Source organism: Protopterus annectens, chromosome 11.part0, assembly GCF_019279795.1.
Source record: "Protopterus annectens isolate FY-2018-M chromosome 11.part0, PAN1.0, whole genome shotgun sequence".
NCBI classification, from domain to species: Eukaryota; Metazoa; Chordata; order Ceratodontiformes; family Protopteridae; genus Protopterus; species Protopterus annectens.
In genome coordinates, this window is record NC_056745.1 from 953,162,478 (window position 1) to 953,189,736 (window position 27,259).

The 27,259-nt window shown below is 39.0% G+C and overlaps 1 protein-coding gene across 3 annotated transcripts in view; it reads right to left on the reverse strand.

Moving 5' to 3' along the window:
• Positions 1 to 27,259, reverse strand: part of DMTF1 (cyclin D binding myb like transcription factor 1) — an 884,631-nt gene that overhangs the window by 387,440 nt on the left and 469,932 nt on the right. The gene's annotated exons all lie outside the window — the stretch shown is intronic.

Below are 27,259 nucleotides of genomic sequence, written 5' to 3' on the forward strand. Positions count from 1 at the left end.
AAAACAAATAATGTATTAGGCTCCAGAGTCAGATTTTTTTTTTCACTTTTTATCTAATGTGCATATTGTGCACACTTGCATGCACATCCATGCTGCTAACAGATCTGTCATCTGATGAATACTATCACACTGAAAGCAATCTCTGTCTAACCCCATCTCCCCAAATTCACCAGTCTCCAATGACTTTACATTAAAAGGGTATATTGCAAGATCATATTAGTGCAAGCAGTTTTTTTCACCACTGAATTGCAGTTCTTTCTCCCATCTGTGCGACTGTGATGTTAGTACATATAGAGAAGGAGGGAGGTGTGTAGAGGGGCAAAGCAAACACTTTCTCTGAATGTCACCCACAGTTTCTGCAGGTGTACTGTTCAATGAGCCTGAATTGTCCAGTCTGCTGTTGATAGGTTATGCTTCGACTTTTTCTGGTGGACACACTACAAACACATATCTACAAACACAAGAGAGACAGAGAGCTCAAATGTTTAAAATTAATGAAACAACAGCCATACTGGCATCATCATCATATATTGCTACCATAGGTTTACAGTTTTTAAACACAGTAGCTATAGTAACAAAACACCATATAAATTCTGAGAGGCTATACTGACAGTACTGATTATCTGCAAAAAACACTGCATTTGCTACCTTTACCTAAAACAAATATGCCAAAATAAGTATCTCATATGCCAAAAATAAATAAATATGCCAAAGGTGTCTGCCAGTAATCAGAGAGTGAAAAACAAAAAAACACATATCCAACAGCTAGGAACACAAGTGGGTAGCCATGCCTGCAGTACAACTGGAATAAAATATGCAACCCCTGCATTAACATAGAAATGCAACATACAGAGCATCATGTAACACTATTTGAAGCTGAACCCTATAATTTTTATTTAAGATAGTCTCATATTACCTTGCAAAATAGGATCTGAAGTGTTATGCTGTAGTTTAGAATTAGCTTTGTTGAAACTATTCTCTCAAAGCTACTGCTTTGAGGCCATTGTTTATTTACTTTTTTGGACTTTACAATACTGCACAGTACTCTAGTGTAACTGCAGGTGGACGTCTGTGGTTTCTAAGTCTGAATTCTTGTGGTGGACGGCATGTGACTTACTATGCTAGAAAAAAGTAGTTATGTAAGAACTTAGTATAAGAGTAGATGTCCTAATTATTATTGTTGCAGTATTACAAACAGATGGGTTTTCGCCACTGACATAAGGCCGGGGTATCAAAGCTTTAACCTTCACTGGAACTTACATCCAAGGTATGCCTTCAGCTTCCAAGTGTAGGGGGATATTAACAGATGTATAAGCATAAATTAACAGACTGGCTGGCCCAGTTCAGAGTCCACGAAAGAGACAAATGGTTTGACTTATGAATAGACTTAGTCTTGACCAAATAAAATCTTTGCTATCTCTGTACAATTAGGGAATGTAGGAGTATTTCACTCTTGTTCTGTGGTTGGGGAAGAAATTGAGAAGACTGATGGCCTGGTTGAGAGACATTTCATTTGCCACTTCGGGCATAAAAAAGGTTGACCCTCAGGGACACTGTCCTTATAAAAAAATAAGAAAAAGTGGGACAGCCATGACTACCTGTAGTTCTGAGACTGTCCTAACAGAAGTGAAAGCCAGCAATAATAATTTTCCAGGTGCAGAATTTAAGTGTAGAAGAAGTGGCTGTCTCAAAAGAAGGCAGAGTGAGTTTTTCTAGCACTAAGTTGACGTCCATAGTGGGGGCAGAGATTTCATTGGGGGATTTAAGTGTAGCACCCCTTTTAGCAATTGCCTGAACTCAATCCTGGACATAACAGGCAGACTGAGGGGAAGACAGCCTGAGATGGCTGAAAGGTGGGCTTTAAATACAGGATTATTCCAAACCACATTTCATGAGCTTACACATATAGGATAAGACACGTGGAACCTCTGATTTCATGGGGTCCTGAATGTTTGCATGATACCATATAGAAAATCACTTTTATTACACTATGTAGAATTTTCATGTGGTGGGACATTTTACCTCCTGGAGAACTCAAAGCACATCTTCAGAAATAGAAATCTGTTGTCTGGAAAGGATCAGAATCATATCGGCCACAGGCTTAGGCTGAGGGATGATAGGTTGGAGGGAAGCAGCAAGTCCTTCTGTTGTGTGATCAGGTCCACTTTGTGGAGTAGCTTGTGGTGACTGCCCCCTTACTAAGCGACAAAGAATGGGGAACCAATGCTACTTTTGCCAAAAGGGAGTCACCAGTAGAAATTTTGTTTTTTTTTCCTTTTTAGATCTTCAGTAAAATCTTTGGTAGTAGAGGAAATGGAGGAAAGGCATACATAAATTTAACTGTCCATTGAAAAGAGAGTGCATCTATCCTACATGCCAAGGGGCAAGGAGTCCTTGTGCAAATGAGGGGACCTGTTTGCTGCTCTCTGAGGCAAACAAGTCTATCTGTGGTTATCTCCACCTGTGGCCTATGTCTACGAAGACCTGTTTGTTGAAGATTCATTCATGGGGATCTTTGATGAACCTGCTTAGTGACTACGCCATGACATTGTTCTGTGATGGAATGTATAGTGCTTGAAGGGACATGCCCATCTGGACAGCCAAGTTCAAAGCAATCTGAGACAACCTGCATAGCTGGTATGAACTGGTTCCTCCTTGCTTGTTTATGTATCACATGACTGTAGTGTTCCCTGTGAACACTCAAAGGGGCCCTGGTTTCCAGAGGTGGGCAAAAACATGAAGGGCTTGAATGAGAGCTCTCATCTCTTAGCTAGATGTGTTCTTCCTTGAGGATGGACTGCTAATGGCCCTAGACCTTGTGGATACCTGTCCCAGCCCCCCAGCCTCATCTGAGGAATCTGTGTACAGTTATTGACTTGGGGTTTGTGCCTTGAAAGGCAGTCCTGGATTGAGGTTTACCTCTGTCAACCACTACAGAATCTCCTTCTTGAGACAAGGCATGAGGGGAATCTGTGTGTATATGGGGTGAGAGTGTAGGGACCATACTTTTTTCAGATAACACTGAAATTTTCTCATATGAATCTAGCTAACTGAAACATTGGTATGGTTGCTGCCATGAATTCTAGTGCTCTCAGAATCTTCCTGGTTGAACAGACTCTACGAGAAGTTAGGGACTGTAAGTAAATTGTGAGGTTCTGTACTTTTTCCTGAGGCAAGAAGGCCTGCATCTTTTTGGTGTCCAATTTGTAACTCAAGAAAACTTGGTCCTGAGTGGTCTGGAGGGATGATTCTTTGAAGCTGACAGAGAATCCCAATTGCATAAGAAGGTTGGAAGTGAATTGGAGCTGCTGCAGTAAGATATAAGGCAAAGAGGCCTGAATCTGTAGGTCATCCAGGTAGGGAATATGTGAATTCTCAGAGTCCTGCAAATGGCTATAACAGGTGCTAATCACTTTGTGAATATTCTGGGGTATGTAGAAAGCTCAAAACAGAAAGCAGTGAACTGAAAGTGAGATCAGCCAGTATAGAACATCATTTTTCTGCAAGAAGGGTGTATGGGATATTCAAGTAGGCATCCATCAGATCCAAAGAGACTAGAAATACTGGTGCCTTTTAAGGTAAGAAGTTCTTTCCAAGACATACTGTAGCCCTATTTTACAATGGAAAGTACCCACTTGTCTGTGGTAGTCTTTTCCTAGTTTAAAATGGACTGCATGAGCCTGTTTGAGTAGGGCAGGAAAGGACAGAGGGGGAAAGGGTTGAAAAGACAGTCACAGTAACTTATCTGAGAAAGAAAGTTCTCACAGATCTGGGGTCTCCTTTAGGTTTTTCTAGAAATCATTTCATGGGTGGCTTCTTGTGTTTCTGGGAAGGTCTATATTCCCTTTTAATAAAGGAAGTAGACTCGGGCTGGATAATTCCTCTGATATTTGGGTACAGACATAATAAGTATTTGTGTGCAGTCTTTCACTGTTTTTTCCTGTTCCTGTAAGGTTTTGAATGGGCTAAATGTTTGTGGTCTGAAGAAAACATTTTTATTAAGGGGAAATCTAGAAGCTTAGCCTTGAAATCTTCTGGCATGGGATGGTTGTATAACCAGGCCTATCTGCGGATGACCGTACCACTAGCAATGAACTGGACATGGTCTCAACAGAATCATAGTTGCATTTTATACTATGTCTGGCTACTTGAGTGGCCTGATTTACCAAGGACAAAATTTGTCGTGTAGACTCTATACTTTGTATGTCCATCATTGCCTTGTTTAAACTGTTAAGGTTGGATAAAAGGTATTTGGTCATCTGGGTCTGGTAATTTGTTGTCCTGAAGGCCAGAGTAGAAGAAGTGTAAACCTTTTTCCCCACTTACCCATAGCCCTGCTGTCTTTGTCTGAAGGTAGGGCACTGGCATTGGGTAGTAGCTTAGAAGGTTTGTCAGAAGATAGGGAAACAGCGGAAGGGCCAGCTAAAGGATTGTTAAAAAGAAACTTAAGGTTTTCTAGGACCTTGTTGAATATTTCTGGACTTTTGAAAGCAGGAGTCTTGAGAGTCATGAGCTGCAGATGTGGATTAAAAAGCTTTCAAAAAAAGCTTCCAAGACAATAGGGACAAGGAGTGGGCTAGAATGCACACCTCAAAAAGGCTGTAGTATCTCTTTTCGACATCAGAAATGTGCCTTGACTCCCACTCAGAATGTTCCATCATATTTGAAATGGTCTCCCCAATGGATACCTCCTCCACAGGGAATTCAGGAGAAAGGGAACCCTCGTCATCTGTGGGAATCTAGACAGGAAAGTGAATTTGAATGGAGTAGGCTAGTGAATGGTTACCAGAATCAAAAGCCTCCTCCTCTTCAGAGGAAGAAGATTCCACAGTAGTCTTCCATGGAGTGGGAGGAGAAGCTACAAATGAAGGTGGTTTAAGGGCCATAACTGACTTGAACATGTCCTGAGAGAAGTCCGTCCATTCCTTCCTAGAAGGAGGAGGTAAGGAAACATTGGGGTGATATCTGTTTGAACTAATCATGGTGTTTCTAATCCCTTAATTAGTTTGCTGGAAATCACTTCTCTAACTAAAATTTGTGGAATGGCCTCTGGCAGAGTTGCGATAAAGGGTGTATGAGAAAGAGTCAGATGTACCATGGATTCTGCAACCTTTGTGGGTACTTTGGAATCAGACTGGGAAGACTGAGTGTGGGGTCTGGGCCTCTTGATTTTTTTGAGCTGGAGGTACATCCTTTGTGATGTGGTCCGCAGCTTGGACTGGGACAAGCGCTTTGGTCACTGGGTCTCCAAGAAGGTGTTCAATGAAGACAAATGGGAACTCTAAGTCTTGGGAACAAAGAATTGGCAAATGGAACAAGTTTTATAACTGTGTTCTGTGCCTAAGCAGAAAAGGCACTGGGTATATACGCCTTTGTAGGGAATCTGCCTACCATGCTGACACTTAACCCTCTTAGCTGACATCTAACAAAAATACAGTAAAATAGTCTAGACAAGAAGAAAGGTTTCCCCACTGGGGAAGTTATCTGAATCAAAGATCCTGGTCATCTACTGCTGTCCCACTCCTTAGCTAAACAGTGGAACTCTCTCCCCACACACCTACGCTACCTACCTAACCACACAAATTTCAAATCTCAGCTACTCTCTCATCTTTCTTCCAAATGGGAATGCCCTTGCCACACTCCAACTTAAACCCCTCTCCCCCTCATTCCACCTTGCACTGACTCATCCAACTACCTCTACTATTACTTCATCCCACCCAAAACAATCCCTCTCCTACTAAATACTAATTTTCTCTCTAATATCTATTGTACTATACTCTCCAATCTTAAATATACTATTACCCTCTCCATGCATAATTATTTTTTATAACCTACTAATGGCTAGTAGCTATATATTTTGAAATGTTAAACCTACAATTGAGTTTATAACAAAAATATTCACTTTATGTAAATGTTGAAATTTCTGTGTTGAATTATGTCTTTTCATTTCTGTAACATTGTGACAAGCCAATTGCAAATATCATGGATCTTATCTGTAAATGTTTAATTAGCTGTATGAACTATGTCCTTTTTTAACATGTGAAATGTAACTTGCAATTATTGTGGAGCTTTTCTCCCCATGCCTCCACTGAAAACGGGCTCTTCTTGGCCCAGTGGACTTCCCTGGTCATCAAACTTAAATAAATAAATAAATAAATATAGAAGGTTAATGGCACAGACAATCACAAGAAATCAGACCAATAGATGTGAAACCTATGTTTGGGCTGGCAGTGAGATAGTTTGAGGATTTGCACTAATACATCTGTTAATATACCACCACTTTTGTGAGCTGAGGTCTTATATTGAGATGCATTCACCAGGGAAGGTTAAAACTTTGGTATCCTGGCCGGACGTTAGCAGTGAAAACCCATCTGTTTGGAATATTGCAAGAGTGATTTCAGTCGGGACATCTTAATATGACAAGTCTCCATCAGCTCAATTCCCACAGCAGTTTTCATACCTGTTACTGCACCATCTCTTAACCAGTGCTGGTAGTAGTGGATAAGAATATACAAACAGAAAGATGTGGGACTGCAGGAGAATCAGTTATGCTATAATCACACTAGCAATAAACTGTAAACATTGCCAGCTCCACTCTTTTTCCCAACAACAATCAGTACTTTGAGACATCCACACTAACAGTGATCACTGCTCTCAGTCTCTCACTAATTCATCTAACAAGTGGGCCAACTTTTCCTAAGATGGCAGTCAGTCAAGGTCCAGAACTCCTGTGTATCCCACTAGTGAGTAGAATCACAAGCCTCTCTTTCCCCCCTCAAATAAAATAAATAGAGCCTTGCGTTACCCTCCTTATATCTTTTTTGATTGTTTTTCCTACCTGTACTCCTCTCAAAGAGTGTGCCAGTCCTGCCTGCCTCCTTCCCGCTTTCCTTGGTCTGTGTGACTATTTATTGTACATCCTCCATCTCCTTAAGTCAGCCAGTGACTGGAACACTTGTCCTCCCTTCCTGCACAATCAGCTGTTAACTCCTGTAGCCAGTCATCTTATATAATCCCAAGAAATATATAATGCAAAAAATGATTTTAATGACGGAACTTTACTTTAAAATTTTCTCATCAAAAAGAAGAAACTAGTCTAACCTGAAAACAGTTCCAGAAAAATAACCCAAAAGGTCAATCTCCACCACTCAGACACCCAACAAAATATACACTAAGAAAGCAAGTTCTAAAAGTAATACAAGAGGTACAAAAATATCCTCTTAATTCACATGCTATTTTCCCAGTTTTAATGTTTTCAGTAAAAAGAGGGAAGCTCTTTTGTTGGTTAAGCAGGCTAATTTGTTGATTCCTTCCTGTGACAACAGTAGTAAGTAGTGAATCTTCTTAGCCCACATGGCATCTTTTATGCTGCCCTTTAACACCTCTCTTCTTCAGATGTGCAGTCTCTTGTCAGGAAAATAAATCAATGAATTTAACAGCATCCACTGGTGAACAGTTATTAATGAAAAGTGATGGGGAATATATGCCTGCATACATAATCTGACTAGAGTTCTAAAACCAAAGTTGTAAGAAACACTGCTGCAAATTCTACCTGCTACAGAAAGGAGTTTCTTCTACCGGCGTACTACATGCATTTGTCCAGATTTTTTCAGAATGCCAACAGAGGGGTGAGATTCAATGCTTATCCTTAGTTAGCAGAAAATGTCCAGATGATGCATGACTTCACACAACTGGTCTTAATAAAAGGATTAAAAAGCCATATTTGCTTAGGTGGTGAAATTTTAGAGTGACTTGTTCTGTAGAGTGGCTTGATCTATGGTACATGTCAAACTGATAAAACCAAAACAAAAATAACCTTCATACACATTTGCAGGGGGCAAGCCTCCTGCACCCCCCACATTTCCTAAAATTATATCTACCTCCAATGAGTGACCTTCCAAACCTCCTGTGACAAAGGCACATGGGATATATGCAAATGACCATTATGAACATCAGGTGTTTCAACTATATGGCAATTCTGATTGCCCATTACTTTTACGTTTGAAGTCGTTTTAATGGACAATTTCAGGCCAATAAATCCAAACACCACTAGCTATGGATATGCATATTTCGGCCTTGTTATGACCTCATCAGCATTTGATTAAGCATAAGGAAACACAGGGTTGTTATACCCAGCTGATGTCCATTATCATTAGGGTGACTGCAAAATATCCCAACAAACAAATTAAAACAAAGAGTGAGAAGCATAGCTAGTGGGGTTTGGCTTTATTGGCCTGAAACTTCCATTAAAATGACTTCAAACGTAAAAGTCATGGGCAATCAGAATCGCCATATAGCTGAAACACCTGATGTTCATAAGGGTCATTTGCATATATCCCATGTGCCTCTGTCACAGGAGGTTTGGAAGGTCACTCATTGGAAGTTCTAGCTTAGCTGGAGTTTTCATTTAGTTTTTACTGATTGTTTTTTCAGTGTGACCTTCTCACTCTTTGTTTTAAAATTATATCTACCAAAATCGCATTACAGTGGGAAAAAGGGTAAATTTCCTTATCTGTACTGTACCATAATCTACATCAAGAACTCCGACTACTGTATAACATCCATTCCCATTAATACTTTAAACAAAAAAAGATAAACACTGAACCTGTTCTTGTAAACAAAACCAGAAGTGCTGATTGTTGTTCGTAGAGTTGTACTTCTGTAGATTGATATTTCATTAAACTGACATGTGGGAGATTTGGTGTCCTTGACTTCAGTTTTGATAATCTGTGCTTTTAGTGATGGAAAGTAGACCTATATATACATATATGTGTGTATGACGAAACACAACATATATACACCACACACACACACACACACACACACACACACACACACGTGTGTGTGTGTGTGTGTATATATATATATATATATATATATATATATATATATATATGTATGTATATATGGCTTACTATTAAAATTCTGAATGTTGCTATGCCAACTTTGATTTTCGAAAGTCAGTTTATCAAAGTTTCATAACGGAGATTCGAAAATGTTGAACCAGCAACAGCGAATGCTAGTGTGCATTCATGGTTGTGAGATCGACATATTGATTGGAGATTGCACTACAGTGGGAATCAGGAACTTTGCCCTTTTCCTCACTGTAGTAGGATCTCACAGATGTAATATATAAGTAGCAGAGGGTATAAGGGACACAACCCCCCCCCACTGGGGGTGCAAGGTGCTTGCCCCCCTGCAAAAAGTGTATTAAACATCACCGGTTATTAAGGCAAGTTTGAAAAATGTCAACAATTCGAAGTTGACATTTTTTTTTGTTTCATTATTTTGCTTGGTCACTATTGTTAATTTCGATAATGTTTTTTGAGTAAATAATTACTCGCAAAAGCGTTTTCAAAATTTTGATAGCAAACCTATATATATATATATATATATATATATATATATATATATATATATACATATATACATACACACACACACACACACACACACACACACACACACACACGTATATACACACACGCACATATATAAATGGGTCTACTTTATTTCACTGACTCTCATTTCACCCCGTCCACATCACTGAAAGCACAAATTACTAAAAACTCATTTCACTGAACTGAACTTAGTATATATGGCACTGTGTACAGTACTATAAGGCAAGTAAAACATATATGCCCTTTTCCCCACTGTAGTGCGATCTTCACCTCTGCCTGACTTCCAAGATTACTACTCTATATCTCAGCAATTAGTTAATTCTCCCACCCAACACAATGACTCTTTAGCTAATCACTTGAGACACAAGAATACTATGCTAATAAGACTGTAATAATTGTTATATATTTCACACCTAGTTGACATAATGCAGGGTGACCAGCTCACCATACTTCAGCAGTTACCCTTTGGTGTGATTCTTAATCTTGGATGAAATTTTGCTATTCCCTTTTCTAAGCTAACTCCCACACATTCTAAATGCCTCATGTTCAAAAATCTGGCTCTGCATTTTTTGTTTCTGTTACACTCACTGTAATGCTGACCACACCTTAACAGCTTCTGGACAAGAAGACACACAGCTAAGAAGGGGGAATCCTCCCTTCATCTGGCATTAATCACAAAGTGCAAAACTCTAACTCCTTTTCTGGAAGACTCTCATTGGTGAAGTACAGTTTATTTTCTTTAGATTACGTTTAAACTAGCAAAGTGATTTGGAAATGGCTCATTTATGGTCTTTACAATGCTGAAACACTTAACAAATCTGTCTGACATCATAAACTAACTCCCTGAAGAATTAATGTCCCAAATTTTGGATTTCTGAATGGAAAGTCAAAACTGGCAATACTGCCCCAAGATCCAAGATGATCCTCTAACAGTGGTAGAGCCAGCCTGTGTCTGGTGACAGTTCTTCTATAATAACAATAGTCTCCACTGTTAGGCAGTCTGCATCTTGACAAATTACTATCAGTGGTACCATTTCTACAGGTGCCTGCTTCTTTGGCTGGCTGGTGATGGTGAAAAGTAAGGAGGATCTGTAACTTCTAACTGTGTCTATGGAGTTGATGAATTAAACCTGAATCAATAGCTGTGACAACTGTCATGCTGTGGGCCCAAAATATCAGTAAAAACACTTCATGGAGAAATTTTTCTTTTTGCTCAGAGAGATACTTGTTTAAATGAACACATTGGCTTAAAATAAGAAAATTGGAATGCTACTGAATATATTTGGTTTCTTCAAGCAAAATAAAACAACAAAATAGATGACAAAAAGATGTCTGTCTGCCTGTGGTCTGTGTCAGGAAATAAATTATTTACTTATTTTATTTTACATTGTTTTCCAGGATAGTCCGACTGGACACTTGTCCATTTTCAGAAGAGGCCCAGGGAGAAAAGCTCCATACATACATACATACATACATACATACATACATACATACAGAAAAATGGTTACATTAAGCAAGTTAAAGCACTGTTACAGATACAATACATAGGATGAAAGTCATTCATTCTGTCATATATAAATCTGATTTGTTATAGAGTAACAATTAGGAAGGGGTGTCCAAAAGACCTCTTTAGCACAAGTTTATATTGCCAGAGTTAGTCAGGATTGGAGCAAGGACATAGCCATTGCCTTTTAAAGTACTGTTTTAGATTTTTTTTTTTTTTTGGATTGGGTTAGAACGGGTTCTGAAGTAAGCTCAGCAGGAAGTGAGTTCCACATTTTGCCAACGGAGTTGGCATATAGAGAGTCTCCAGATGAGTTGTTGCTTTTAAGGGTTTGGACTAGTAATTTGTTGGATGAGCGATGTGTCTTGAGGTTGCTGTAAGGGGTGATAATTTTTGTTTAAATTTGTTAGATTTTATAGTAAAGGCTGGAGCGGAGGCTTTACAAGTGGGGGAGAACAGGAGCAGCTTCATTTTGTTAGGATTTAATAACAGACGTCGATTACGGAGCCAATTCCCATCAGTATTAAAAACATTTTGGGATAGAGTCTGCAGACTTAAAGGGGGGGTGGAGTGGCAGAGCAAATCAAAGTGGAGTCATCTGCATACTGAATGCAGGTGGCTTTTGGGATGACTGTGTACAGGTCATTAATAAAGACAGAAAATAATAGGGGTCCTAATATAGAGCCCCGAGGGACCCCAAGGGTGATAGGTAGAAGGGAAGATAGTTTGTTCTGCCATAGTACAGACTGTTGTCTACCACTTGGATAAGATTTGAACCACTGGATACCCTGGACATCTAGTGGAATAGTTTTAAGTGTGTATATGAGTAGTTGGTGGTTGACCATGTTGAAGGCTTTGGAGAGATCAAGAAAGGGCAGACAAAAGCTTATTGTTGTTTTGGTTTTTATTAATGGCATTGGAGAAGGAGAGGAGGGCTGTGGTTGTACTGTGGAATGGTCCGAAACCATGCTGCGAGTTAGCCAGGAGATTGTGTTGAATGAGGTAACGTAGGAGTTGTTTATGGATGCACTTCTTCATAATTTTAGTCAGGGGTGACAAAATAGCTACACGGCTGTAATTTGACAGTTCAGTGGAACTGCCCCCTTTGTGGAGTGGAATAACATGGGATGTCTTTCAGATGGAGGGGATAGTGGCTTCTGATATAGTTCTACTGATCAGGATAGAAATCGGGTATGCTATGGCATCTGCAGCTTTTTGTAGATACTCAGCTGGGAGGAAATCCGCTGCAAGGGTGGTAGGCTTTAGAGCACAGATAAGTGATGTGGGAAACTGGTTGAAAGTTAAAGGGGAGTTGAGAACTAGATGCGGTGCTGTTAGGTCTTGGGCAACTGTGAGATAGTTGGTTAGCTAGTGACTGGATAGGTTCTGTGAAGAAATTATTAAATGAATTGGCAAGGTCTTCCAAAGGTTTTTGGATGGTAGCCGAGGGGGTAGGAGTTGTGCATTGCCCTGGGTGAATAAGTTTATTTATGCCTGCCCAAACCTTTTGTGGATTGTCTTGATGCTTCTGTTGTAAATGGCAGTAAAAGTTTTTTTTATCTAGGGTCGTAGATTTTTTAGTGCTGTTCCTTAGTTGTCGAAATCTAAGTTGATCTAAGGGGAATTTTGTGGTATGCCAAGTGGTCCAAGCTTTGTTTCTAAGTAAGATCATTTGTCTGATTTTTTTTGAAAGCCATGGAGCAAGTTTTGCTTTAGTTGTTATAGAACGTGCAAGTCCATGGGTATCAAGGATGGCTAGGAATTTGGTGTTGAAATATAATAAAGCTTCAAGTGGTAGATGTTTTAGGACTGCCCAATTACATGCTTTGAGTTCATTTTGGAAATTAGCGGTGCTAAAGTTTTTGTTGTTTTTAATTGTTTTGCAAGTAGGTTGGTGGGGGATGTCAGTCTTATGCCTGATTATATAGGTAAGAAAATGGTCGCTTATGTCTTCAGGTTGGGTACTGGCCCTATACATGTGGGGATGGCTATTAATGAGTATCCAATCTAGGATACTGTCTTTGTTGTTAAGTTTACTGATCCTAGCAGGGGAGGATATGATCTGAGTAAATCTGTATAGATTTACATGGATGGTTGGAGATTCTGAGGAACACATATTCTAGTCGATGTTGAAGTCTCCTAGAACAATGGTTTCTTGAGGTTAGTTACTAGACAGCCAAGAGAGGAAATCTTCTAGGGTGTTTGCTTTATTACCTGGGGTAACGTAGACACAGGCTATGTTAATACTTTTGTTTTTATTAATTTGAAGCTTGGTAATGAGAATTTCAGCATTATCAACACGGGGTGGTTGTGTGGAATCAGAGGTCACATCTAGAGTAGTTTTGTATAGTACAGCTACCCCTCCTCCCTTCATAGTGGTATGGTCTGACCTTAGTATGTTATAACCTGGGGGTAAAACCTCATTATCTGCCATTGATGGTTTTAGCTAGGTTTCAGTAAGACAAAGTACATCCGGGGAATGTGTATCTAAGAGTGTATGCAGGTGGTGGACCTTATTATTTAGGCTTCTAATATTTAGGTGACTGACCAGGAGTGAGTTTGAAGGTCTATTTAAAGTTTGTACGTTAGTGAGAATAATAGAATTGGGGCTAGGATCGACTAGTGAGGTTGGGCCAGGGTTTGGATGAATATCCCCATCCCTTGTGAGGTTGCCATGTAGTCTAATTGTGAGCTTCAGGAATTTAAATATTAGTTAGTCTTAGGTAATTCTTGGTTTTGGGGTTGATATATCTGGAACTAATGGGTTAATGGTATTTTGTACCCAAGGAGTTAGCCATAAGGGGGGTTATTAAGTGGTCTAATTTAATTTGTATTACTGGAGTGGTGGTTTGGCTTCTTGGATAGTGGCAGTCTAGGTAGGACAGATTTTTGTAGCTGGTGAGAAGATATAGAATTATCATCAAGGGTAGTAGACCGTATGATAGCATTAATTTGAAAGGTTTCACGGCCAACAACAGAGGCATTGTCTAGATATTAGCTCTGATTTTTGCCCAACTTGAGTAGAGGGATAATTAGGATAGGTAGGTAGAGATGGTCCTGATAATGCCTGGAGAGTTTTGATTGGATCTAAAAGGAGGAGGAATGGTTTTAGAGCTATAAATTTAGGACAAGTAGGGGCAGGTGAGATTTGGGGGCAGGGCAGAGCGAGAGTGAGCACAGCAGGGCTTAACCTGACCACGAGATCTATAGGACCTGTATAAGCATGTAAGTACAATGAGGCTTTTTTTTTTAAAATACTTTCTTACCCTTGTTTTTGCCTTCAGTATACAATTTTTACTTAGTATACTGTTAGTAATCACTCTTTGCAGCCTTTTCGCACATTAAGCTTTCTTCTGCTATTTTTGTAGTTTTAAGGCTGCTTAGAAACTTAGAGGTACGGTATGTTTAATTTAATATCTGCTATGCAACTTGATTATATGCTGCAATTTTAGGTGTGTGCCCTGGAGTATTCATGTTTTTGTACTCTTTTTTTACATTTTAGGGACTTGTGTTTTTCACATATATACATTTTTCACACATGCTTTTGTAATTAACATGTTTGAATTGTAAACAAGCCTAAATGAAATGCGCAAGCCCTTGTTTTGTATGGTGACGTCACGTTGACTAAAACTTTTAAACTGACTTTGGCGCTAATGTTTTGTATTTCTGATGAAGCTACTGTTTGAGCAGTAGCGAAAACGCTTTTTGGCTTTTTGAATAAAACTGCGTTAAAACTCCAATTGCGTGCTTCTCTGGACCTAGTACTTTGTAGCAGCGGTATCGCTAGTCTTGGTTTTTTTGTTTGGCTCTAGTTTGTCTCGTCCTGATGGCTTCAGGGGATCCAGGCAGCCCGAGGAGTCCGAATCTTTCGGGTTCGTTAACCCGGCTTGACACGTTGGATGATTTCGACGTGCCGTCAATTTTTAAAGCCATTTCTCAGCAGTTAGTGACACTCAACAGACGTTTGGATTGTCTTGACGAAAGAATTTCCAACCAGTGTACACAGACTCGATTGGAAGGGGGTTATCCACAGCAAGGTTTATCTCAACAGCCTTCCGGTTCCACTAATTCTTCAATTCCAGCGGCACAACCTTTTCTTCCAAGTTCTTTTGGTGGCACTCTGACTCAGCCTTCCACTACTGAACAACGCGGCAGTATGAACAACCAACAATTTGAGAATATGGGGCAAGTTCCTGCAACAGCAGCAGTAGGCTTTAGTGGTTCCTAACCCACTGCTTATTGGGATTCCGGTTTTACATGATTGGATTAATGGCACTGAAGGGCTCCTTTTCACAGAACAACAAGCACAGGGATCGCCGGCAGTGAGTACAAACTTGCCTACTACTAATAACAACAACAATATTGCTAGTAACTTAAAGACCTTAGATTACAAACTAGTCAAATTAAAAAAACTCCAGCTAGAGGTGTCTTATTTTAAGCAATGTTTAAATGACCAAGTTATACCTAAAGGTCTACGAAGCTGTTTCGTCCCTACAGGACTGTTTATTGATGAGACATTTCTTGCTGAATTAAGGACTCTTTTTGACAACCAAGGTTTTCAACTATTAGAGCTACTGATCAAACATTATTCTTTATGTATTTCAACCATCACAAAAGAAATAAACGACTTGGACAGCTTAATTAAACTAGACTTGGACTTTATTAGGTACAAATATGACTATGCTAGAATATTTAATAGCACTGATGCTCTCTTGGTTAAACTGAAGAACACTAAAGCTAAAAAATTAAATAGAGACAGGTTTGCATACCAACATGGAAAAGCTTACCCCAAGATGATTACTACAAACTTCAAAGTTGACAATGGAAGGCAGCCAGAGACGGCTACAGATGTCCTAGAAGGGTCAAGTCAACAAATAGAAGGAAATTTAGACTCCATCCCTGAAGAAGAACACCTAGAACAAGAGCAAGGACCTAGAAGAAGTAACAGGTTAAAAGCTAACTATTATAATTCTTCAATGCCCAATAACAATGGTGGCGTGAATTATGGGAATAATAACAATAACTATTTTTTAGGACGGCACAACAACAGCCGTCAACCCAATCAGAACACAAAGAACTGGAACCGGCGATAGACGCCGACACCACTTTTTCCAGTGCTGGTGGGGTAGAAACAAATGGGTTAAAGATTCTTTTCAACACAAAAGGTGACTTTAAGATCTACAACTTTGCTAACATCACATTAGAACAGAAACTTATTGATCTTTTAGCACTTGGTAACACATTTGTTCCTAGTCATTCATTTGATCTTACTAGGACGATTATAGATCTAAAAAGTTTTGTAAGGAAATTAAATTTTAATATTTTATTTCCGAATCTCGAAAAAGAACACAATAATACTTTAAAGCTACCTAGTGTCTTTAACCCTGTATTACATCCTGACTTAATTTTGTTTGAAAAAGCATGTGAAGTAGACCTTAGAAATTTGTACGAGAACTTGAAACTTTATAACAGGGGTAAAAAATATAATACAACAAAGGATCAGATGGTATTACTAGACGAATTATGTAATTTACCAGTCAGAATTCTTAAACCAGACAAAGGGGGTGGACTGGTTATCTTTGAAAACAGCGACTATAGTGACAAGATGAAAACTGTCCTAAATAATCCAGCATATTCTGTATCCTCTAAGAATGAAATGAACATGAGATACTCTAGAAATAGAGGATATTTCAGAGACCTTTTCTTAGCTGGTAACATAGACTTGGAAACCTACCACTATATAGACATCACATTCCCCAAGGTCCCAGTTATTTTTGGGATTCCAAAAATACATAAAGATCTGGAGAATCCACCTATGAGGGCCTTGGTGGACGGTAGGTCTTCCATGACCCACCCCTGTGCACGTCTGGTGGATAAAATCCTGAGCAAACACCTTAAATACATACCTCACATCTGTAAAGACTCTTGGTCCTTTCTCCTAGATTTGAATAACATTCCCTTCGATGAGGCTCACAATTTTCTCACCATTGATGTGGTCGATTTATATACTTCGATTCCACACAATGAGGCCATCGAATGGGTTAGTATCATGTTAAAAGACCTGGGAGCACCACAGGTAGAAATTGACACTGTAGCTGAATTGTTGGATATCATCCTTTCCTCCAACTTTTTCCTATTTGAGCAACAGTATTACTTGCAAACACAGGGCATCGCAATGGGGTCCCCCTGCGGCTCTAGTGTGGCAAATATATTTGTCGCCTTTTGGGAAAAACAATTTTTATTGCAACATACAACATTTCAACATCAAATTTCTTATTACACCAGGTATTTAAGATGATATATTCATCTTATTTAAAGGTAACAATGACGAGGCTGAAATATTGGTTAACTACTTGAACAACACCACTGATTTTTTCAGATTTACTCACCATTTCTCAACGGTGGAAATTGATTATCTAGATGTTAAGCTCGTGAAGGATTCGGAAAAGGCCGGCTTCCTTTCCACAATCTTTAGAAAGCCGACCTTTTGCAATTCATTCCTTCATTTTTTGAGCCAACATCCTTTCAAACAAAAAAGGTCCGTAGTAAAACGCCAATTGATTAGAGCCTCAAAAATGTGTAACACTGAAGAAAGTTTTGATAAGGAATGTAACACGCTAAGTAGAATGTTTTCTAGTAGAGATTACCCTGAAGATCTTATTTTAGAACTTATTGGTGAAGTCAAACACAAGAGACAATCAGGGTTATATGTACCTTTATTAACAACTTGTCACCTTAACTCTGAGACTTGTCCTACTATAGCTTCTGTTGAGTTAATATCAACCTTTACTAACTCAACAATACAAGACAATACTACTAATGGGTCTTTAGAACAAGCACATTTGAACTATGCTAATAGCTTTATAACCACATTTAATATGGACTCACCTATTATAAGTTCTATAATTCATAAAAACTGGTACTTCATTACCAGTAACCCACAACTTCATGGTAAACTTGATGTTTTACCGCCTATTGTATACAAACGAGGCAACAATCTCAAAAATATACTAGAAAGAAATAAAAAGATTGACTTCTTTTCAAAACAAAAAGGCACATTTTCATGTGGCCTTTGTAACTGGTGTAAATTACTAAAAACAGGTTCAACATTTCAAATCAGAGGAAAAAAGTATGACATTTACCACAAAATAGACTGCAACACTAGATCGGTAGTCTATTTGGCCCTGTGTGACTGTTGTCCGGCTTACTATGTCGGCAAAACAGACCAAAGATTTAAGGACAGGATTTACCAACACTCCTATGCAATAAGGAAAAAGAAGGAAGACAATGCTCTTGCAAAACACATCATAAGCCAGAGAGATCACAGTTTTCATTTTGTAGCGATTGATCATATCCCACACAACATTCGTGGAGGGCCACAAGCTTTATTCCTCAAAATTAAGGAATTAGAATGGCAAATTAAACTAGATGCCTTTAGTAGCCCGGGCCTTAACGAACATTGCAATATCGCTTGCATCCTTAAACTTAAAAGTTACATGAGATAAGCAATGTATTATCATTATTACCTTCTTTCCTTTAAAATAAGTGGTATACAATAACCAATACATATTTATGTTCCTATTTACATAATTTAATTTTAGTATACACTTAACCACAATAGTATGTTCTCCTTGGTCTACAGTAGGTTTTTTAATCATAGATAACATCTGACCCATAGGAACCCTATACCTGTGGAACCTCTTACTTCACATTACTAGATAAGTGGTTCTACTTTGCCACCTTAATACTTTTGGTGGTTACATTTCAGCGGCCTTATTTTCATTCTCACTATTGTCATACTTTTTGTAGTTATGGGTGTACTTCTAGTTCCGATTAAAGCACCAGGTGTTCCCTTAGCAGTAGCTTCAACACTGGCTCAAATTTAGTCTTTTTTAGAACTTAGAGGTGAACATAAAAAGGGAGCTCATTTTGGCAGGTTATAGTATGTTCTTAGGATCTTTTTCGTACCAATACCCAGTAGACGAAATTTTGGTTATTTACCCCTTAAACACTACAAATATATTAGAGTTTATGTAGGAGGTAAACAGCTAGGCTAATTAAAGTACTACCCTAAAACTTGGAGGTACGGTATGTTTAATTTAATATCTGCTATGCAACTTGATTATATGCTGCAATTTTAGGTGTGTGCCCTGGAGTATTCATGTTTTTGTACTCTTTTGTTTTTTAAACTAAGGAATTTTTTAAACTAAGGTAATTTTACATTTTAGGGACTTGTGTTTTTCACATATATACATTTTTCACACATGCTTTTGTAATTAACATGTTTGAATTTTAAACAAGCCTAAATGAAATGCGCAAGCCCTTGTTTTGTATGGTGACGTCACGTTGACTAAAACTTTTAAACTGACTTTGGCGCTAATGTTTTGTATTTCTGATGAAGCTACTGTTTGAGCAGTAGCGAAAACGCTTTTTGGCTTTTTTAATAAAACTGCGTTAAAACTCCAATTGCGTGCTTCTCTGGATCTGGTACTTTGTAGCAGCGGTATCGCTAGTCTTGGTTTTTTGTTTGGCTCTAGAAACTTAGATATGTTCACTAGGAAATCCTTAGAGAGAGATATAGTGGTAACCCAGTTTAGTATTTTGGGGCTGTGGGCCTTTGAGGGACCACTGGTAGTGCTGTAGACCCGGTATGGCTAAACAATATAGTACATACAGACAGGATAAGGTAATATTAACCTTGGCAGATCTTTTCAGATTCAAGGGATAGTGCAAGAAAGTTTCCAGTTAGGTTTCAGCAGGGGAGGTGTCCTTCTAGCATTCAAGCCTTTCAGGGATCTAGCAGACAAGGGGGGATAGAACCTGATGATAGATACATAAGTTAGTATATGTGCTAAGTAGACAGTACTTCAGCCAGTAGAATATAGCACTGTTAAGAACATTTATTTTCTATACAGCAGAGCAGCAATAATCATAGAAAATGGCCATAACACAATCAGAGCAGCCAAGTAGTTAACACATTTCAAAGCACAATGGTAGTATTATTAAATGCAGCCATGTATTTAAGAAGTAAAACAGTCTAAATAGTATGTAACAAAAGGTAAGCCAAATGGCTAAAAAACTGTAAACAGTAATAAAAATAAAAAAGTGAGCCACCAAGGCAGTATTTGCATGAAACATAAGTTTATTTAAGACTAAACACTGTCAAAGTAAAACCAACTAAGCGCTTTCACCAAAAAACATAAATTGGCTTCATCACAGTCACTCAGTTATGATGTAACTTCATTTATATACTCTAATTACTTAAGCAATTATTCATGATTTTACTTGCATCAATGAAATTACCTTGACTAAACTTAAAGGTATACTTCATAGGTGATTTACTGAAGCATTATTTATTTTATTTTGTTCCTATTAAAGTTGTTTGAGTCTGCCTTTGGGTACGTGGTGCTTCGTTTTTGGTTATACTTCATAGGTAGGTACTAGGCTATCGGCCCTAGGGTCCATACAAGCCTAGCCAAAAAATGTACCCTGGCTTTCGCCACCCAAGAAAATTATTTTCCTGTGCCCTGTCGAGCAGAGCCACAGAAGTAATCCCCGGGGTGAATTTCCCATTTCCCATCCAATCATCAAGATTTTTCTTGAAGAGTGCTAATGAGGAGCTCTGTTTGACATAGATAGGTAGTCTGTTCCACAGTATGGGAAGTCTCTGGGACAGGAATCTATCCCTCCAGCATGTTCTGTTTATTGTGGTGACAAAGTTAAGGTCCCTAGAGCATGTAGCTCGGAGGGATTGGGATTCCTTTAAGTGGAGCATGTCCAACAGCTCTGGGTTTGACATAGCTTTGTATGTTAGGCAGAGATTGCCCCTGAGTAGGCGATATGCGATGGAGTAAAGCTGTAGTTTTTTGAGACGGTCTGCGTATGGCATCTTTTTGAGGCCAGTAATCCTCTTTGTGAGGTATTTCTTTGGTCTTTCCAGTTGTTGTAGATGTCTTGTGAGGTACATACCAAAAGGGGCATTGTACTCTATAATGGGTCTAATGAGTAGAGGGGAACAATGACCTCTTTTTTTCTGGATGAGAATCCTTTTGTGATGAGATGAGCCACGTAGAAGGATTTCCTGACCACTGTGGCGATGTGATTATCAAAGGAGAGACTACTGTCCACCTGTGTCCCAAGGTCTCATCACATTTTCGGCATTAAGTAGACTACCAGCTATGTGGTAGTTCATGGGTACAGAGTTTTTACCAAAGGGGATGACAATACACTTTTTGGCATTGAGCTTATGGCCATGGCTTTGACACCAGGTATCTGTCTCAGTGAGGCCCTTTTGTAGTTTGTCCACATCGTTACGAGTTTCGATTATGGCTCCCAGTTTGCAGTCATCTGCAAACTTTGTTAGCCAAAGACCTTTTGTGTTGGCTTGCACTTCAGAGAAGTAGATATCAAACAGGAGAGGACCCAGGACTGAACCCTGTGGTACTCCACTTGTCACTGGTCTGATGTCGGATTTGGAATCCACTACTTTCACAGTGTGGGTTCTGTCCATGAGCCAGTTGGCAACCCATCTTGTGACATAGGGATTTATACCTACTTTAGTGAGCTTATCTATAATTCCAGAGTGGGGGACAGTGTTGAAAGCCTTGGCGAGATCTAGATAAGCTGTGTGAACCATTTTACCCTCTATGGCTTTGGTGACTGCTTCAAAGAAGTCAATCAGGTTTAGGAGACATGATCTGCCTTTTACAAATCCAAACTGAGTATGGTCCAGAGTTTGGAGATTACCAATGTCTTTGTTTATGAGTTCCACTATGATACGTTTCATGGCCTTGCAGACCAGGCTCATCAGGCTAATGGGGCGGTAGTTCCCGGGGTCCATCGTGGCTCCCCCTTTGTGGAGTGGGATAACTGTTGCAGTGCGCCATTCAGTGGGTACAAAGCCTGAGGTGAGGCTATGATTGAACATGGTACTTAGGTAGGGTGCCAGTTCATTCTGTAGTTCGTGTAGAACGCAGCCTGGGATATTGTCAGGTCCCATGGATGCTGTGTTCTTGGCTTTGGAGAGTGTGTTTTTTACCTGTGCAGCCGTGATTATACGAACTTTGCATTCTTCCAGTATAGAGATGGGCCCTCTAGGGGGTGAGAGGGGGGTAAAGTTAGCACTGAACCTATCTGCTAGGATGTTGGCAATATCAATTGGTTCTGTATATTTAGTGCCATTATGGTGTAACTCAGAGCAGATCTGAGTGTTCCCATTTAGATTCTTGACATAGCTATAGAATGCTTTGTGGTTGTCTTTAGAGTCAGTGGCAATTTTGTTTTCGTAACTAGCTTTGGAGGATTTTATGAGGGATCTCAGCTTCTTACTGAGGTTGACCAGGGAGTTCCTCCAGTCATGGGATTTTACTCTTTTTTGCAACGTTTCTTTCTTCTGTTGTAGAGTTTGTTTATGGCAGAGGACCACCAGACTGGCTTCCTTTTTTTGGAGGATAACATCTTGGTTCTATTAGGGATAGCATGATCCATGCACTCGTGTAAGTGCTTATAAAGTGCATTTGTGTAGGATTCGGCAGTCATACCTCTATTGTCCGTCTGCATGGGTGTCATGAAGTTTGCCACTTCTGTCTTAAAAAGTATGAAGTTGTCTTTTGATAAGTTTTTTACGATGGTTTCCCTAATTGGGGCTGGGGGTGGGATGTGGATGTCTAGGCTGATTAGCTTGTGGTCGGATCTGACCAATGAGCTGCCCCTGGTGGGGGTGTGAATAAGTTGATCCCCTGAATATGTCATATACAGAATAACATGCTCTAGAACACAATAATAGGTACATTTAAGATAAAATATTAGTGTTAATACTAATAAAGAACATTACAGTATAAAACATAGTTAAAAAATAAACTTAAAAAAGCAAAACAGTGTGTTTTCAAAGTACACTTAAAATTAAACCTCTGCTGCCCTTTGCTTCAAAAGGGGAGCTATTGAACAGCAATCATTTAAACCTGGCTTGCAACAAGCATTTAATCTCAGTTGCCATTTAGTTTCTTTAGCTTCTAACTCTAATTCATCATCCCCACCCTTAGAGTCAGTCTGCACTCTGTCAATGACAAAGAATAAAAATCTATTACAATTGGGATATTCTAGAGTGTGAACATATAAAGCATTGTTCATTTTTTTTATTTTTAATGTCTCTAACGTGCTCAGTAATGCGATCTCGTAGTCTTCTTTTGGTCTTGCCTAGATAGAAACCAGGGTATGATAAGCATGTAGCTAAATAAACCACCATAGTGGTATTGCAGTTGCACCTGCCCTGGCATCCTATAGTACGCTCAAAACTTCCTATGAAGACATTCGTACCATCATTTATATTTTTACAGGTCTTGCAAGCACCACATTTGTACATCAATGACCTGTGCTTGCCTTGTTTTCTGTTGACACTTTCAAGAATATTTTTTTATATTATGCCCTCTACTGTACACAACCTTAGGTTTATGCCCCAACATTTCCTTCATTTCATTTTCAAAGTGAGTTTCCCATATATTATTAACACTTGATACCAAGTTTGATGTTTTTGTATTGTATTGTAATACCACAACATTGGTGTCTAGCTTGGCCGTGTTGGTTCTATTAGTATTTAGACCTGCATTTAAAACATACTTAAATTTAGTATTTCTTTTAAGCATAACTTCTCTCTTCACTTTCAGCAAAAGACTTAAGGGGTGGCCGCTGTTTTGGAACATTCCAATTAATGTATAGATCTCTTTCTTAAATGTTTTGTTGCTACTAAATAGTATGAAATAGTGTCACCTTGGTTTAAAAAAATTCAGCCAATTCAAAGTCACTAGCTTATTTTTTTGTATTAGACTAGATAAGATGTGACCAGATATTTTAAACTTAAAACAGACAAAATAGGGTGTAATACTGGCGTTTTAGTTTAAATATCAGATTTCCCACAGTCTCTAATCATTATTTTTACAATAGACTTATTTCAAACTGCATACAGATATATTTGTGGTTTAAACAGGCATAAAACAGTGCAGAGTATTAATTGTCTAGCTTAACTAAATCAGTAAACATGGTTTCTAACTCCAACACCAAAGTCAATTAGATATAAATTATATCTACAACAGCAGTTTTAGTGGTAATGCCAGTAAAACACTGTTGCTAAATGGCAGAATCAAACCAGTGAAATAAACAAATAAGCAGAACATTAGTCAAGAATCAGAAACATGAATACCAGTTGCATACATCCAAATAATTAGCTAAAAACAGCACTAAGAAATTCCGGAGGTCTAATGGCTTACCAGTGAGCAGAATTCAACTGCTGATGAGCACTTGTGTCCTGATGGGAGACTAATATTTAAAGATGGCTCCATAAACAGCAGGAATCTAATATAGACTTTGTATTGGGGGTTGGGGTAGCAACAAGGATGTGAACCAGGTGCAATACAAAGAAACCAGCCAAACCAGAGGGGCAAACAGTGGAAAACTATCAGCACATTAAGTGCAATGAGGCTTTTTTATTAAATACTTTCTTACCCTTGCTTTTGCCTTCAGTATACAATTTTTATATAGTATACTGTTAGTAATCACTTTTTGCAGCCTTTTCGCACATTAAGCTTTCTTCTGCCAATTTTCTGCTATTTTTGTAGTTTTAGGGCTGCTTAGAAACTTAAATATGTTCACTAGGAAATCCTTAGAGATAGATATAGTACTAACCCAGTTTAATAGTTTAGGGTTGACTCCGGGGCTTTGAGGGATTACTCATAGTGCTGTATACCTGGTATGGCTAAATAATATAGTACATACAAGTAGGATAAGGTAATATTAACATTGGCAGATCTTTTCACAGTCAAGGGATAGTGCAAGAAAGTTTCCAGTTAGGTTTCAGCAGGGGAGGTGTCCTTCTAGCATTCAAGCCTTTCAGGGATCTAGCAGACAGAGGGGGCTAGAACCTTGGCAGATCTTTTCAGTCGAGGAACAGTGCAGGAAAGTTTCCAGTTAGGTTTCAGCAGGGGAATTGTCCTTCTAGTATTCAAGCCTTTCAGGAATCTAGCAGACAGAGGGCGATAGAACCTTGGCAGATCTTTTCAGTCGAGGAACAGTGCAGGAAAGTTTCCAGTTAGGTTTCAGCAGGTGAGGTGTCCTTCTAGCGTTCAAGCCTTTCACGGATCTAGCAGATAGAGGGGGATAGAACCAGTGAGCAGAATTCAACTGCTGATGAGCACTTGTGTCCTGATGGGAGACTAGTAATTTAAAGATGAGTAAGAGTACTGAAGAGTACTTTAAGGTTGTACTTATTTATGATCTTTGAAGGGTGTCATAAGACAGCAACTACACCTCTTGAAAATATCATACCAGTCAACAATGCCTACAGACTGAGCAGAGTACCAATGTCATGCTGAATGTATGAATCATGTCTATTTTGACTACTTGTTGTTGTTGTTTGTCTTTTCGGCTTTTTCCCGGTAAGGTGTCGCCATAGTGGAACTCCGGTCTGCTAATGACTGGCAGTAGATTTTTACGAAACGTCGAGGTGCCAGCTCGATGCCCAACCTTCAACAAAGGCATGCCCATTTACGCACGCATGTCTTTTGAATGCTACCCAACTGCGGGGAAGACATGCAGACTCCACACAGAAGGCACTCCCAAACCACGCCGAGAATCGAACAGGTGAACCTCTTGCTGTGAGGTAACAACGCTACCGCCGTACCACCATGACTACTTGTATTCTATGAAAATCAAGTTTACAAGGTCATTTTGGGTTAAAGTATTACTTTTGGTTTTATGGGTGGGGGTGCATTTTACAGGTCCTAAGACAAGGGAAGGAATGGTCATCTCTTTTCTGTGCTTGAGCTAGATGGTAAGAAAATAAACTTTAAGGTCTGTACTCTGCTGCAAGAAAATCCACTTATGTATATATCCACTGATACATTATATGAAGAAACAGTGACTCATCTGGGCTGTGTGGGTCAGTGACAAAGACAAGTTCAGACACACAATTTTGCAGATTTTGAGGTATCTTCCAGTGTAAATTCCAATATGGTCACGGTTTCTTTGAATAGATTTGAGGCATTTACTTTTGTCTGAATATGTACTTCATGACAGTGGTGCTGGCTGACATTATTTACAGGATTCTCAGATGAAGAGTGCTGCACTGCCTTCAAAGTCAGGGCTAGAGGTTTTATTTCCTTCATATTTACTTACAGACAGCATTCTCTTGGAGATTACACTTAATTTTTGACAGACATGAAATGAACTCTATATGCATAGTCTGAAGTATTTGATATTATTATATGTGATGGCGCTGGGGTGAGGATAATCCTTGTGCTTACCAGGCAAGCTGTTATGTCACTACTGGAAGTACATAAATCATTTGCTGCAGAAAGTTTGTGGCTGGGCTCATTCCATGAGTTCCTAAGAAGCCACCACACCACCTTCCTTATATGGAGACTTCATCTAGTCATCATTACAGCACAGGAGGATAGGAGTAGCAGAGCCTTGAGGTACTGTCTTCTTGATGCTGCAGTAATGCTTGTGATATTACTCATAAATAGTGACACTTATTGCATTTTGACCAATGACAAAGTTGGTGCTGTAGAAAGTAAATCTAAGGCTGCTCCCAAAACTGAGATCCTTTGTGCTTGGATTGTACAGGAATTTTCTGTTTACTATAATTCCTATGAATAATATTCAGTAAACTGAGTGTGATGTGGGAATTATCTACATAGGAAATACTTAAATTTTTGGATTGTCAGTTGTCAAGTAATCAAAAGTAAGGCTAGGGATTTCATAAAGACACACACACACACACACACACACACACACACACACACACACACACACCTGAACACAGCCAAAAGCAGAGATGAAAAGATGAATACAGAATCTTAGTAATTTCCCAAAGAAGAAATAAACATACAGGTATATGCATGGTAAGCATCCTTAATGTCTAGTATTGTCATCTATGTGATCTGTTGTATTAATGAATGCAGGATGTATCTCATCGTGCAAATATTTTAGTTAAGAAAACTATGCTGTGAGATCCAGCAGTTGTCTCTGTTCACTGTCCTATCACTGACTCTAGGAACTACAGACTAATTAGTCTCACAGATATTTCTTGTGAACTAGTGAAACATACTATTATGAAAAATTAAGAAAGATATTAGTAGGCCTGCAGGCCCTTGAATCAACCTAGGATGAGTTTCTGAAAGGTAGGTCCTTTTTATTAAATCTGGTGGACTTCTTCAAGAAGGTATCTGAAGCACTGGATAATGGTCAAATAGGACTCATTACATACGTAAATATTAATGCCTGTTACCTAGCATAAAAGAATTAAGGTTATGAGCAGTTAGTGAGCTGATTCCTCAAGTCCAGGGTTTGATTCATTTGCCTG